Below are 14,877 nucleotides of genomic sequence, written 5' to 3'. Positions count from 1 at the left end.
TGAGCAGATGGAACGGCAGTGTCTTTGCTTAACCTATTACTGAGTGGAGTCACAGCCAATCCCGGGCCCGAGAGCTCACAATTAGTTGGCCAGGCAGATGCGAGCCAACCTCAGCACCCTGGGTCAGGTTCACAGGTTTCTAAGATAAGCAAGTTGATGTCATTCTCAGGGTCTGCCCCGGGCAGCATGTGTATTAACAAGGGGTGTGCTCCAACAATGGGCCAGACAAAGCCGACTCGTAGGCAGCTGCTCTTTGGGAGCCCGGTCATTAGGCAGCAGGCTGCCAACAAGAAACACCTGGCCCGGGCAGCCTTCGGCTTTTCCTCCTTGTTTTTCATGCGTGGAACAAAGAAACCAATTATATTTTCAAGTCGTAAAAGTTGCATGTTTCCAAAAAATTGAGGTTATCCTCCCAGTCTATTAGCTTTTGGGTTTTGAGAAATAAAGAACATGAGGTGTGTCAAAGTAGCAATTCGCTACTGCAGTAATTCCTTTTCTTTCATAAATGAGTCAGTAGTGAAATGGGACAGAAGGCTATAGTAAACTATTTCCCTGTAAACACCAGGAAATCCAAAATATTTTTAGATATTGGTTAATGTGTTGCAAGGCAGTAAAATGAAAAAAAAAAAAAAGATAATGAAAGTAAGATTGCAAAAGAGAAAGGTTTAAGAGCTTACAAACAGAATTTTAGAAAGTTCACTAAAAGCATAGGTAGGAAGATAAAACAAGTGAGGTCCAACTGTGCGCCAACTAAAAGCATAGGTAGGAAGATAAAACAAGTGAGGTCCAACTGTGCGCCAAATGTGTCCTCTAAACTGTACCTTTAGACAAAACTATTTAACTCCAACCTAACCCACCAGCACAGCCCACCTTATGTATGTCCAATAGCAAGGTAAAATTTTTATTATGGATTCTAGTTGCTCGTGTTGTTAAGTAAAAGCTTTCATTATGTTCTAATATACAACATATTATACCTGTTAAAAGCATCTGATTTTTCATAAAATTTGTTCAGATGTAATACTCAAATTTCAGCTCAGGGACAAGTTAACCTTATGAAGAAGAAGTAAGGTGATATTTTTTGAAGAATATACAAAAATCGGCCCCCTCGGGAAGGAAGGTTGTTACCCCCGATTTATTTCCGAAGTTCCAGACTGCAGTGTTTATAATGCTAAGGACTACTTGCCTTTGAGGTCCCCTCTCGAGTGGCCTCTGATTAGTACAAAAGTCCAATCAAAATTTAAACACCATCAGGTGTTGTAAGTATCTCCCTGCTCAATGAAAAGGAAAAAGATCTCTACAGCTGTCCTACTACCTACTTTGGTGAAAGAGCGCCCCCCACCCGCCCACAGGAGCACGAGTCCACTTTTCATTCCAGTGCAATTGAGAAGGGCGAAAGCAAGAGCTATTTTTACAACTTTCTGATACAGGGTCAATTACCCAGGGCCGAGGCTTTTCCAAGCACCCCAAAGCATCTCAATCAATCTCTCTTTACACATATACAAATACCGAGGCTACACGACTAGGGTCACTTGTGAATATTTAGGGAACAGAAGTATCTGTTGGGCTCCTGGCTGGCTGCGGCTTAACTGTGCCCACTCCAGTGTAAATGAGAATTTCTCCGTTTACAACACAAGAGGAAGAAAGCTTACACTACATAATTGAAATTTTTCAGTTATCTCACTGAAGAAAACATTCTTATGAGTATTAAAAGCCTAAAAAAAAAAAATACCAGAAATAAAATAAAAATTCGAAGTATGCTTTAGATCACCATTTGTCTCTATTTTTCCTCAGAAGAGCTTAATATTTTATAAAAGTATATCATTCTCAAAATGTTAGAAAATTTCAAAACCTGTGAAAATATTTTTTAACCGAATGTTATTATTATTATTAGGTCTGCATGTCACACTAATTTCTAAAGCAAAACTGGTTTTTTTTCTGCCAAGGGGTGCAGGAATGTTTCTGCATTGGGTAAGCCTATGGTATGATGTCAGAAGCCCATTAAAGATAAAGCATCTCTAATATTACAGTTTATTGCAAATTATAAGGTGAATTTCCCAGAATTCAAATTTTAGGTCTTAGGTAAGCATATGAACACAGAAATGAAGAAAGTAAAAATTTATTTCTTTTAAGTGGTGTGATGGTATTTCTTTTTGAAATTTCATGAGTAAAAGGAGTAAGAAATATAAATCAAGGCCAGTAAGATGGTGAGTAAATGTAACTTCTTTTGGCAAAACTGAGTTTGATTTAGTAAGAGAAAAATAAAAAATATACATCAATGCAAAGTGATTACAACGACTAAAACCTAATAAAACTTAAGCTACTCACTGACAAGAGAGACAGTAAAGTCAATATTTATGCATTCATATTAAAACTTTTTTGTGTATAAAAAGTAAACTCTTTAGTATGAGTAGCAAGTCTTCTCTTCTGCCCTGGGTTTTCTTTCTCCTCTTTATCCCTTGCTACTATAGTTACTACTTTATAGCTTTAATTCGGGAGGAGGAGGAGGAATCTTCTCACTAATTCCTGGCACCGGTGGGTGAATACAAAGGAAAGAAAACTACCCCAGGACTCAGCAGGAAGCCTGATCTCTAGCACTGGATTAAGCTTTTTTTGCAAACAGCAAATAAAGGCAGTGATCTGAAAAAGCTAATCAGATCCTGCTGTGGTATTTAGACTATCTTGGTTGCTAGTATTGGATAATGGTAAGCACATTAAAACATCTGTAGGTGCAAAGCCCGCCCAGCTTTCCTAGTCACAGGCCCTGGTCTGCTTCCCACCCCAGAGCAAACACAAACAGCTACCCTGGGCTGTCTGGGGCGCCGCAATCGAGGGCTGAGCACGGTGTGCCCTGAGGACGGGAGAAAACCAGGCAGGTCATCTGTCAGTGCCAACGCTGTGTCTAATGTCAGGAGCTTCAACCACGTGAGAGGACCTTGCATGCTTGCTCACGTTCGAATGTGAACATGTGGGCTTTGCTGCGGCTGCTGCTGTTGGGAATCCATTCTCTTCATCACTGGTGACCCTTCCTGGTACCTTTCTCTTAATATGGATTTGTTCCCCCATTAAAATATAATTGCTCTCGATCCTAACAATAACACCATGGAAGCAAAATTGTTATATCAAATTTCCCCAACTGTCCCCCAAAGGTTGAAAGGTTAAAATTTCAGCAAAAACTTGTATTGTTTTTGAGAATTAAAGAACACACCCAACGAAAACCCTAATTTATACACACAGTGTGAGAGAACGGAACAAAATCCATCAGGTACTAATATGCGAACAAAAGTGCTCCCGGGCAGGTTTTATTTCTCTTTTATGACAGGTGAGCTTCTCCAAGAGCCCTCAGTTCTTTGCAATGTTCCTGTAGCCCTGGTTCGTCCACACAGGCTGCTGTCAACACACTCAAGGCAGCTGTGGGCTGAGGGAGCTCCTCCTGCGGGTCTCCTGCCCTGGCTTCAGCTTCCCAACCAGAGCGGCCTCCCTGGGTACAACACACCGTCCGGCCTCTGCCTCCTCACTGGAGGATGAGTTACCAGGTGGGGAAGTCTGGGAAGAGGAATTTTGTAAGCAAAGCCCGGCCCCCTTCCTCTGCACTTTTCTCTTTGGGATCTGCCCACACGGCCTTGCTCCCCAGCACTGCCTGAGATTGGGTGGTTAAGCTTTGTAATTTGGAGGGTTCAATGTCATTAAGCTCTTTAAGCTGTCTCTTAAGTCATGTCCTGCAATAGCTCCATCAAAAAAAGGGCTATTTTGATGTCCGTCTGCCTGGCTCCTTTGTCTATTTCTCAGTTGGTTCAGAACTAAGGCAGGAAAAACACCCTGTCAAACAACATTCAACAAAAGTTTTGCTATAAAGAACTATCACGGAAAAAAAGTGATAAAAAGACTTACCTAAATGAACTCTGATCAGACCACTTTTAAAACACATATGAAGGGAAAGGTTAAAAAAAAATAAAGAAAAAAATTCTGTAACAAAGAGGGAAGATAATGCTCCTCAAAAATTCTACAGGTCTGATAATCTTTCAGTGCCACACCACCAAGAGCAAATACACCTCAATTCTCTTTAGGGTTCAGAGACAAATCCTAAATAAATCCACAAAAAGTTATTTCTTCTTCCCAGTGGTTTAAAAAGAAAAACTTTTCTGCAGTCATTTTGTGATGACATAACCCAAAGCATAAGAGTTCAATTATCTCCCAGTATTAACTTCCGATTCAGTATTTTTAACAATTCATAAAACAAGTAAGTCTTTAGAAAGATGATCTTCAATTCTCATTAAACTTGTAAATAATCAAGGAATTTTAGAAAAGCGCAGGGAATATAAAGGACATCCTAAATGCCGATGAAACAGGTTACTAAAGCAGCTCGTGTATAAGGGAGGAAGGGACAGAACATTCATGAGGGAAAAAGGCCATAAGATTTTTAAGAGTATAGAAAGCACATCGTGTGTATTAATAAAATACAGTTATATTACGTATACTGAAACTGGGGAAATGCTGACCAAAAGTGTATAATTTTATATAAAATATAGACAAGACATTCTCTGAAGTCTAACCACTTAATGACACTTTGCCCCTTAGAGTAATGATAATATTCACAACATCCTCATCGAAGCCAACTCAGAGCTTAACGCTTCTGTCCTGATGCCGCGGGTCTCTATGCCCCACGGTCTATGCCATTCTTCGCTTTCTGCCCGGTGTGCGCCCCTTTGTGTACACCCCGCTCTCCCCGGGCTGTGCACCCCAGCCGAGGGCGGGCACGGGGCTTGTTCTCTAGGCATTAAATTATTCTACTTAGCAAACTAATTCAAATACTGACTGGTCAGGAGTGTTGTGAAAAGAGAGGCTGGCAGTCGGGCTATAAAGAGTAACTGTATTAGATTACAAGAAAGCTCTCCCATGAGGTCTGGCTCTTCTTCCTCATGGTCTAGAAGAGTGTGGAAGAGTGTACTGTGAACAGCATCTCAGGAAAGAAAAGCATGGTAGGCAGCAAACAAGACAAAAGCAACTACAGACCAACCAAGCCAATGAAAGTTTGTTAGTTAGGAGTTCCATCTAAATTCTTATTGATAATCAAGATAGAAATACTGCCTTACCTACCCATTCTTTTTAAGATGGCAAGAGGAAATGCTTGAGTTAGTACCTGCGGTGGCCTTCATACCAGTGATTTTAAATTCCTGTGCACGACTGGTTTTAGACAATTGTCCTGGTGTGCAAGAAACGGAAGACCACCGAGAGGCTACCACAATGCATGGTTGTGTCGGACAGTGCTGAGTGAAATCAGCAGAGGTTCATAACAGAATTTCTCTTTATAGAGCTCTATTCATATCAGAGGGCAATGTAATAATTTAGGTATTAAATTTAGATTTCTGAGCATTGAGGATAAGATTCCTTCTAAATACAAATCATCATATACTATAATAAGTTAAACTTAGAACGTGAGTCATCCTGAACAGCTGCCAACAGCACTCGATCGTAAACTCGAACAGGGCAGCAATTCCTGGGTCTTGTTTTCTGATGTGTCTCCAGGACCCTGCAAAGTGCCTGACACACAACAGGCATATATGCGAGAAGTCAATGACGGCAATGCGACACCTGGGGTCAAAATGCCTTTTCCAGGTTTATTTGCTCTTCCCTTCACATAACGTATATTCTACCCAAACAGGAGTATTTACGCCAATGCTGCTCTCCACTCAGTTCCACACTAGAATCATCTGGGGAGATTTAAAATACGCTGATGCCAGAGTCTCATACCTAGAGATGTTTATTTTTAGACTGGCCGGAGGCCAGGTGAGTCGAAGGTGTACCCAAGTTTAAGACGACCAGGGACTTAAAGGCTCTCTCTTCTACAATACCTTTCTCCACAGCCTCACATATTAAAATCCTACCCATTACTACTGAAGATTCAGCTAAGACCCCACTCTGCCAGGAAGCCTTCCCTGAACACGGTTAAATTTGTCTTTGGATTATTTGAGTTTTGCACAGGGCCTGGCACAAGGCCAGGACTTGATAAATGTCTGAGAGATGGATAATTCTGGGAGCAGAGCACACAGAAACACAATAAATATTTATGGAGAAAGTGATGTGTGGTTGGTCCTCATTACTTGCAGAGTCTGTGCAGATTTGCCTACTCGTAAAAATGTATTTGTAGCCTCCAAATTAATACTCGTGGTGCTTCAGAGCCCTTCCGTGGACGTGAGCAGCGAGGCGAAAACGGAGTTGCCTGAGGACACATTCCAGCCGAGGCTGAACCGAGTGAGGCTTGGCCTCACTGAAGCGCTCATACTGTAAGCACGTGACCTAAAAAGGCCTGCCTAGTGCTATGGCTTTTGCATTTTGTGAATCTGCTGTTTAACTGGCCCCCAAGCCTAGCCCTGCAGTGCTGGCCAGAGCGCGAAAGTGCGAGAAGGCGGTGGGGCGCCTTGTGGAGAAAAGATGTGTGTCAGGTAAGCTTCGCTGGGCCTGAGCTCTGGTGCTGCCGCCTGAGTTCGGCGTTAATGAACCCACAGTGTACACCAGATAAGGGGTCCTTAGCCAGCGACGTGCCTCCCACAAGGTTCTGTGTCGACGGGTCTGCGGAAATGTTTTGACCGGGGGCTCCCAGGAACGGACTCGCGCTCTCTCCCGGAGCCGCGGGGCAGCATTTGCAGCAACTTCGCAGCACAGAACTACCCTGCAAAACGAGAGCTGCCTGTCATCTCCCCCTCTCCTCAGAAGTCTCAGAGAGCTTGCTTGCAATTTTCAGTACTGGTGTCACTCAGCAGCTGGGCACCTCCCAGGTACCAGCGATACTCAGGAACGAAGCACGTCCCTCTGTGTCACCAAGCTCACAGCGTAGTGGGGGGAGCGGCGGGGGAGCGACAACACGAGCAACACATACGTGTCGGGTGATGGTGAATGCGGCCAAGAACCTGAGTCAGGCAAGGCTTCTCTGACAAGCGGAGATGCGTGCGGAGACCTACAGGAAGCAAAGGAAATGGGCACCGGAAGAGGGAGGATTAAGTATGAAGCCCTGACAGGAGAGTTTGTGGAACAGCAACGTGGCCAGTCACACGGGTGGCAAGCGAGCAGGGGGAGAGAAGACCGAGGCAGGAAGGCCCCTCAGGAGGAGCCAGGTCATGTGGCGCTCTCGAGGGCGACGCTTCTCAGACCTGACGCGGCCCTCTGACTCCGGGAGTCTGGGGTGGGGTCCTCACACGCTCACAGCTGATGCCACTGCCGCCGGCCCGGGGGCCCTACGTTGTGTAGCAAGATCAGCAAGATCGTAGGTCTCACTAAGTAAGGCCTTGGCTTACATTCCGAGATGGAAAACCTGGGGAGAGCTGGCGCGGCGGGAGTGCTAGGGCCCTATTTCATGCTAACGTCTTGCACGCCTGGGCTTACGCCACACTTCCAGTGGTGTCCCACCGATCTTCTAGTTCTGTGCCTGTACCACATATAAGACCAGAGACTTAGGACATACTGGGGACCCTGCATGTGCAGGTCTTCTTTCATTACATGTCTTCTTGTTTTCATATTTTTATCCTGGCTATTTTTACAAGTACATGCTCCCAGATACATCAGAACTATTTTGACGGCTTTTAACCAAAAAGCTATTGGGAGCTTGATGGAGACCGTGCTACAGTAATACTTGCTTAAAAAGCACTCTGATTTGTTCAACTGTTTCATCAAGAACGATGTGGTACACACACAAATATGACTCAGCCATAAAAAGGGATGAGATCTTGCCATCTGCAACGACGTGGATGGACCCGGAGTGTATGATGTTAAGGGAAATAAGTCAGAGAAAGACAAATACTGTATGATTTCACTCATGCAGAATTTAAAAAACAAAACAAATGAACAAAATAGAAACAGACGCACAAACAGGAAACAAACTGGTGGTTACCAGATGCAGGAGGGTTGGGGGAGGGGATAGAGGGGATTAAGAGGTACAAACTTCCAACTACAAAATGAATAAGCCATGGAGATGTAATGTACAGAAGGGGAAAATGGTCAAGAATATTGTACTAACTTTGTATGCTGACAGATGGTAACTAGACCTTTCGTGGGGATCATTCTGTAATACATAAACATACTGTAGCACTATGATGTACACCTGAAATTCATAGGATATTGTTGTAAATTATAACTTAGTAAAAGAAATTATTGAAATTTTTTCTATCTTTCAATACAGTTCATTAGATATCTTCATGAGAGACATAAATTTCTTACTAAGCTTGTCTTAAAATACTTCGCTTTTGTTCTTGCTGCTGTGAATGAAGGTTTTTCTTCTTCTCTCATTATATCTACTGACTAGTTACTGTTGGTGTCCAAAAAGTTATTATTTTATTCACATAAAGCTTCAGTGAACCAGGTATGTCCGTGAACTCTTGATGTCTCTATCAGTGCTTCATGGAGGCTCCGGGGATTTCCAGGTATAAATAACAACATAAAATCATCAGATGGCCTCTTCCTTGCCAATTTTTATATCTCTTACTCCATACTTTTGTCTAATTACACTGTTTTAATGGCTATTTTGCGTTGTTCCCAATATTGATGGGGACACCTCCAGGGTTTATTATTAAGCATTATATGGATTGCCGGTTAGGCTGTACACAGACATACCACATACATATCTATCACCTTGGGCAAGTTCACCTCCCTGTACCTCGCTTTTCTCAATTATAAAAGAAAAAAAGATAGAATATGGTTGTTTTGAAACTGAATGAGCTAAGAAATATAAAACACTTGGAAGGACATCAGGCACCAAGTAAACACTCAAAAGTGTTACTGTATGTAACTTTATGTTTAGATATATCTGTACATATACACACCACACTATTAGAGCCTTCGAAAAGTCATTTATAGAAATAGTTTTCCTCCTACATGAAAGATGTAGGAAAAAATTAGGAATGTGGACAGCAGTAAGATATTAGATGATCATACTTTTTTCTTTGACTAACACTGTGAATTATATTAATAGACTTTCTAATATAGAAACATGATTACATTTTGAAAGGATTATATATGCCGATATTTCCCCAAGAATTTATATATAATTAATCATAAGACTGGCTTATCATTCTCCCTAATGTATTTGCTCTGCCATATTTGGGCACCCCTATTTTGAGATTAGAAAAGGGATACGGTATTCCATCCAAACCAACTGCTCAGTGTACCAACAGAACTGGGCTAGACTGGGCCATGCTTTCCTATAGAGGTGCCACTATTTCTAGAGATCTGATTTAGTGCTATTCTGAAATATATCCCTGAACCTTTACTCTAAATTCCAGGGAAGGGTTTACTACAGCACGGGGTCCAAAGAAAAGAGGATGAGCAAGAGGAAGATGTCATAATTTATGAATACAAAAACCAACCAAATCATACCCTCTTGCAACAACTGAGTAACCTGCACAAGTTATTTAATTGCTGTGTCGCAGTTTTTTCCACTAGAAAACGGGGATAATACACCACCAACAGCATAGGGTTGTTATAAAGATTAAATGAGTTAAGACACATGGTAACTTAGAACAGTGTTTGGCACACAGTAAGTGCTAAGTATTATCTTAAAGTTTACAGGAAAAGTGCAATTGTACAACAAAAAACCAGGAAACCTGATTTCCATTATTTTATGTTCTCACTGATGTAATTCTAAAAGTTCTCTCTTTAGTAATGACAGAGAGAATATGGAGGCGAAGGCTATGGTGTCCCACTAGCTCATCCTACCACATGTTTACACAACCAAGAACTCAAGCCACTTGGGAGTTCAAATGCCCCATGCTATGGCTTTGTTCATGATCTTGTCACATGAATCCTGTTCAATTAATAATTTAAAGCAATGTTTCTCAGAGGGAAAGGGGGTAACATTTGGTTTGGGAAAGCCAAACATATTGAAGGTGTAAGGATCATGAATACCTCGGCCAGTGAAGAGAATTGAGACGCTGCCGGAAAGCTGAGAAGGAACATGAGCCCCGAAGTGGCTGGGAGCCTGTGATTCAGAAGAAAAACACTGCTCTGATGGTGGGCAGGTGTAAAGGGATGAGGGAGAAGATGCAAATATAATTAGAAAAAAACAAAACAAAACAGTAAGAGACACCTGAAAGGAAGCAAGGACTTTTCTTGTAGAAAATGAGACAACATTTCTTTCAGTTTAACAACTGAGACGGTGGGCCGTCAAAATCATTTTAAAATAAATCGCTCTAGACAAGGAGCAGCATCCCCTCCCACCTCTCTCATAATTTCATTAACATTTTAATTTCTACCATAGAACTCTCTCCTCAAGTAATAAATTGCTACACTTTTCTGAGTTAGTTTTCTCCTAATTTCTAGAAGTTATTAATTACTGAGAAATTAAGGCAAAGATGATTTTTTCCCTTAAATACTTGCTATTTAACAAAATCTTCTATGAAAAAAAGAGATTCTTATGACTGAGGGATTTTATCGAGAGTAGTATCATTAATTATAGAATACCTCAGTTCTTAGGGCATTTATATATATAAATGTTAGCAAGTTGATCACAATTCATTTTAAAACTGTGTACATTTAAGAAGTAATACTGTAGTGTCAGGCAGGAAAACAGCAGCATGTCCCATGATTACCCAACCAAACTGGAGGAGAGGTTAAGCCAGTACACCCTGAACTCATGTGCTCACTCAAGAAACATGTACTTGAGAGGCTGCAATGTCAAAGGACTAATGCTGCGTGAAGATGAGAGCAGAAACACGCAGGCAGGTGCTACGCTTAGGAGTATAAGACTGTATGAGGGAAACCAGATAAATGAACATCTAGAAAGTACAGGGTATACAAAAATTAATGCTACTAACAGCAGCATCAGTCAGGACAAGAGACAAGGACATTGGCTATGCTTTGAGGTCTGGAGAGGTGACACACAAGCTGAGTGGAGATGGAAGGTGACAACAGAGTCCCACCCAGACCATGGTGTATGCATCTGTGCTTGAGGTAAGATAGGCAGCACGGTAAGGCAGGGAAATAAAGGATTTTTACCCAGAGATGTGAGAGAGAATAAAATATGCAGAGCACTGTGTGATTAATACTGCTGTCAAAGAGGCTGGAAAGTTGGGATGTAGCTAGTTCACGGAAATTTCTGAACCTCAGCCATACCAGAATTTCAACTTTGGTACTGTGAAACCACTGAAGGTTTTTTAAAAAAGGGAATGGTAGAGAGCACAGGTAGTAATGTCTCTGACATTGGCCATGGGAATATTTTTCTAGATAATGTATCTTGAGGCAAAGAAAACAAAAGCCAAAATAAACTGCTGGGAGTACCATCAAAATAAAAAGCTTCTGCACAGCAAAGGAAACAATCAACAAAACTAAAAGACAACCTACTGAACACGAGATGGTATTTGCAAATGACATATCTGATAAAGGGCTAGTATCCAAAATCTATAAAGAACTTAGACAACTCAACACCCAAAACCCAAATAATCCAATTAAAAAATGGGCAGAAGACATAAACAGACATTTCTCCAAAGACATCCGGATGGCCAACAGACATATGAAAAGATGCTCAACATCACATCCTCAGGGAAGTGCAAATGAGAACTACAATGAGAGATCACCTCACACCCGTCAGAATGGCTAAAATAAAAACACAAGGAACGACGAGTGTTGGTGAGGATGTGGAGAAAGGAACCCTCTTGCACTGTTGGTGGGAACACAAATGGGTGCAGCCGCTGTGCAACACAGTATGGGGGTTCCTCAAACAAGTTAAAAATAGAACTACCCTACTGCACTACTGCACTACTGCATTTAGCCAAAGAATACAAAAACACAGATTCAAAGGGATACATGCATCCTAATGTTCATTGTAGCATTATTTACAATAGCCAAATTATGACAGCAGCCCAAGTGTCCATCCGTAGATGAACAGATAGAGAAGATGTGGTGTATATACAATGGAATACTGCTCAGCCATAAAAAGGAATGAACTTGGCCATCTGCAACAACACGGATGGAGCTAGAGGGTACGATGCTAGGTGAAGTAAGGCAGTCAGAGAAAGACAAGTACCGGATGATTTCACTCTTACGTGGAATCTAAGAAACAAACAAAGGGAAAAAGGAGAGACAAATCAAGAAACAGACTCTTAACTCTAGAGCACACACTGCTGGTCACCGGGGGGGAGGTGGAGCGGGGGGTGGGTGACCTAGGTGATGGGGAAGAAGGAGCTCACGCGTTCTGATGAGCACCGGGTGACGTATGCAAGTGCTGAATCAGTCTATTGTACACCTAAAACTAATACTACACTGTATGTTAACTACCATGGAATTAAAATTTCAAAAAGGGAATGGCATATTTCTACCCACATTTTAGAAAGGTAATGGGGAACCCCTGAGAGTTTCTGGCAAGGTGAATGATGTGTTTCTAAACTATATTTTAGGATGATAACTGCAGCTGCATTGGTTTGGGGGGGGGGGAGCAAGAAACCAAAAGATGCACTGGGAAGGTATTTAATAGTTCAAACAAAAGGTGACTGGCATCTGAAGTTATAAAGAAAGAAAAAGAAACAAACAGGATATATTATCTAAGATAAAGCAAATGGGTCTAGACAAAAGAGAAAGTAGTAAAATATTTTTAAAAGTATTAAAAAAATCGATGGCATCAAATGACACAAATATATTGCAAAATGAATGAGAAGAGGACACTGGGTAAAGGCGTTTAGTGGCCACGGATGGAGCTCTTTCAGTGAGATGAAGACAGGGATGGAGAGCAGATATTCTCAACCAAGTTTCGGGACCAAACACCCCCTTCTGGGGCTCCTGAAGTCTACAGACCTCATTCCAAAGTAATGCTGCTAAATATGTAAAATAAAAACCTAGACGGCATTACAGAGAAGCCAAATATAGTAAAATACAGTCAAGATATGTAAAAATTGTGAATTTAGTGACATATATGGTTTTTTTTTTAAAGAACACATGAAAAGAACAAGATGAAGGAGCCGCTCTAATAACTACCGTGATTTCGAAGTAGCTAACAGTGAAAATGGTATTTTGGAGTATTTACTTCAACTGTGACATGATAGGGAAACATTTATGATTTCCGTGGGTGATAAAATCATATATGCTGTTACTGATACCGGATTTATTATCTACATTCATAATTGAGGGAAATGCTAAACTTCATGAGAGGACAGGAATATAAAGATGTCAATTTTTCCCCCGCCCGACATCACAAAAGGCCCCAGTTCTACCGGCGGGTCCTCTGGGGAACCACAGATCGCAGGTGACAACTGCCAGCTCTGCAGCAAGCGCGTGGGGAGGAAAGGAGAGCACACATCTTCTTCCAATAAGTTAGGCAGGAAAGGCAGAAGATAAAGATGTTTGGGGGGGGGGGTGTTAGGGAAGGATAAGGTTTTTTTAAAGAAGTGGAAGCCAGGAGAGTGGATTCAGTGGGGCCTGGGAGAAAAAGGTGTGTACATCTGTCTGTGAATGAACTGAGAGGAAGTCTGTTAAAATCCCCCTAACTCTGCAGACCATCCCTCCATGCGACCCAGGGGGCCAGGCCTGCCAGGAGTCAGGACTGAAGGCAGGAAAAGCATCTCTGGCAGGAAACTGAGGGGTCGGGTCAGGGGTGGGGGAAGGCTTCTTTTCTTTGCTTTCCCATCTCCTCTTCTGATCCATCCTCGATCTTCTGTCCCAGCCCTGGAGATACCTACAGGCTTAATGCTGCCATTTGGTAACCCACTCTAAAGATTGCCCTCGTAGCTCCTTCCAACTCCCTCCACCCAAAATCAAAACTCCCAAAGAAAGATCAGTGAGGGTACTGGGATGCTTATATGATTAAAATAATTATTAAACATCTAAGAGTGAAGAATTCTTGATGAAGGGGTAAAGGTGCAATGAGTATCATAAGGACAGCTTTTTAAACCAAATGACTACCTAAAGAAGTTGATGAAAGACTATTAAACATAAGAGTCTTAGCACACTGCTGGGCCCTGGACCTCCTCCTTGTCCCTGCACCTTTCCTCCTCTGCACTGGTGTGTGTATGTGTGTGTGTGTGTGTGTGTGTGTGTGTACACACACGTGCATGTGCAAGAAGAAAAGGGAGTGCAGGGAGGACAGAATCAGTTTACTTTGTTTCTCACTCTTAGGAGAGATTCCTAACACACTTGGCTTGGTAAACAAAAAGATACTTTACTGGAAAGCAAAGCTTTGGAAACTTTGGAACCAGTATTCCTAAGATAAATAATCTTTTTATTTCCAGTACTGATTATTTTTCAGTGATCATACAAAAAGCTGAGTAAGAGGCTATCACACAGTGAAAATTAGTTCAGGATTTTGGTCAAATGTAAATCCGCGTGGAACTGTCCTGTTTACATTAGCTGCTGGTCTACGAGTAAGTATCCAGTCTACCGAAATGCACAAAAACTTCAGCACTCATTTGCTGCCAAGGTGGGAGATAAACACTTACGATCTATCCGTTATTCTGAGCAAAGCTCAGGCCCAAGACTCAGCACCCGGCGGCAGGCTTGCCAAACCGGCATTCTGGCTTCTGGCTGTCGCTCCGGAGCTCCAAAGCGCTTTCTCCACCTGCCATGGCTTCACTCAGGTGCTCTCGCAGCACGGGGTGGTCTCGAGGCTGCCAACCTGGCACCTGCTTCCCAGCCACCCAGGCCAGCACTGAAACTTCCTACCTCAACCCAAGTCACAACAGCGATTTTGTGACATTTTTTCTTATAAGCGGACTCCTAGTGTTTCTTCAAAATCATACTTTAAACATGCTCCCTGTACTCTGAATCCAGTCTGTCTTAGGACAGAAAATCTCTGTGATCTGGGGACAGGGTTTGACTTCAGACATCAGCTGTCTCTTGTTCCCCGCTGACATCCTTTTTCCAAAGGGGAGGGAATGCAGACGTTGGGACCAATAGGTGGCTCCCTCT

General features: G+C 42.2%; 1 protein-coding gene across 5 annotated transcripts in view; it reads right to left on the bottom strand.

Annotated features, from left to right (window-relative positions):
• Positions 1–14,877, bottom strand: part of ZC3H12C (zinc finger CCCH-type containing 12C) — a 131,673-nt gene that overhangs the window by 46,747 nt on the left and 70,049 nt on the right. The gene's annotated exons all lie outside the window — the stretch shown is intronic.

Source organism: Ursus arctos, unplaced genomic scaffold (genome assembly GCF_023065955.2).
Source record: "Ursus arctos isolate Adak ecotype North America unplaced genomic scaffold, UrsArc2.0 scaffold_22, whole genome shotgun sequence".
Taxonomy (NCBI): Eukaryota; Metazoa; Chordata; class Mammalia; order Carnivora; family Ursidae; genus Ursus; species Ursus arctos.
Note: the sequence above shows the minus strand (reverse complement) of the source record. Positions and strands in the feature narration are given on the sequence as shown.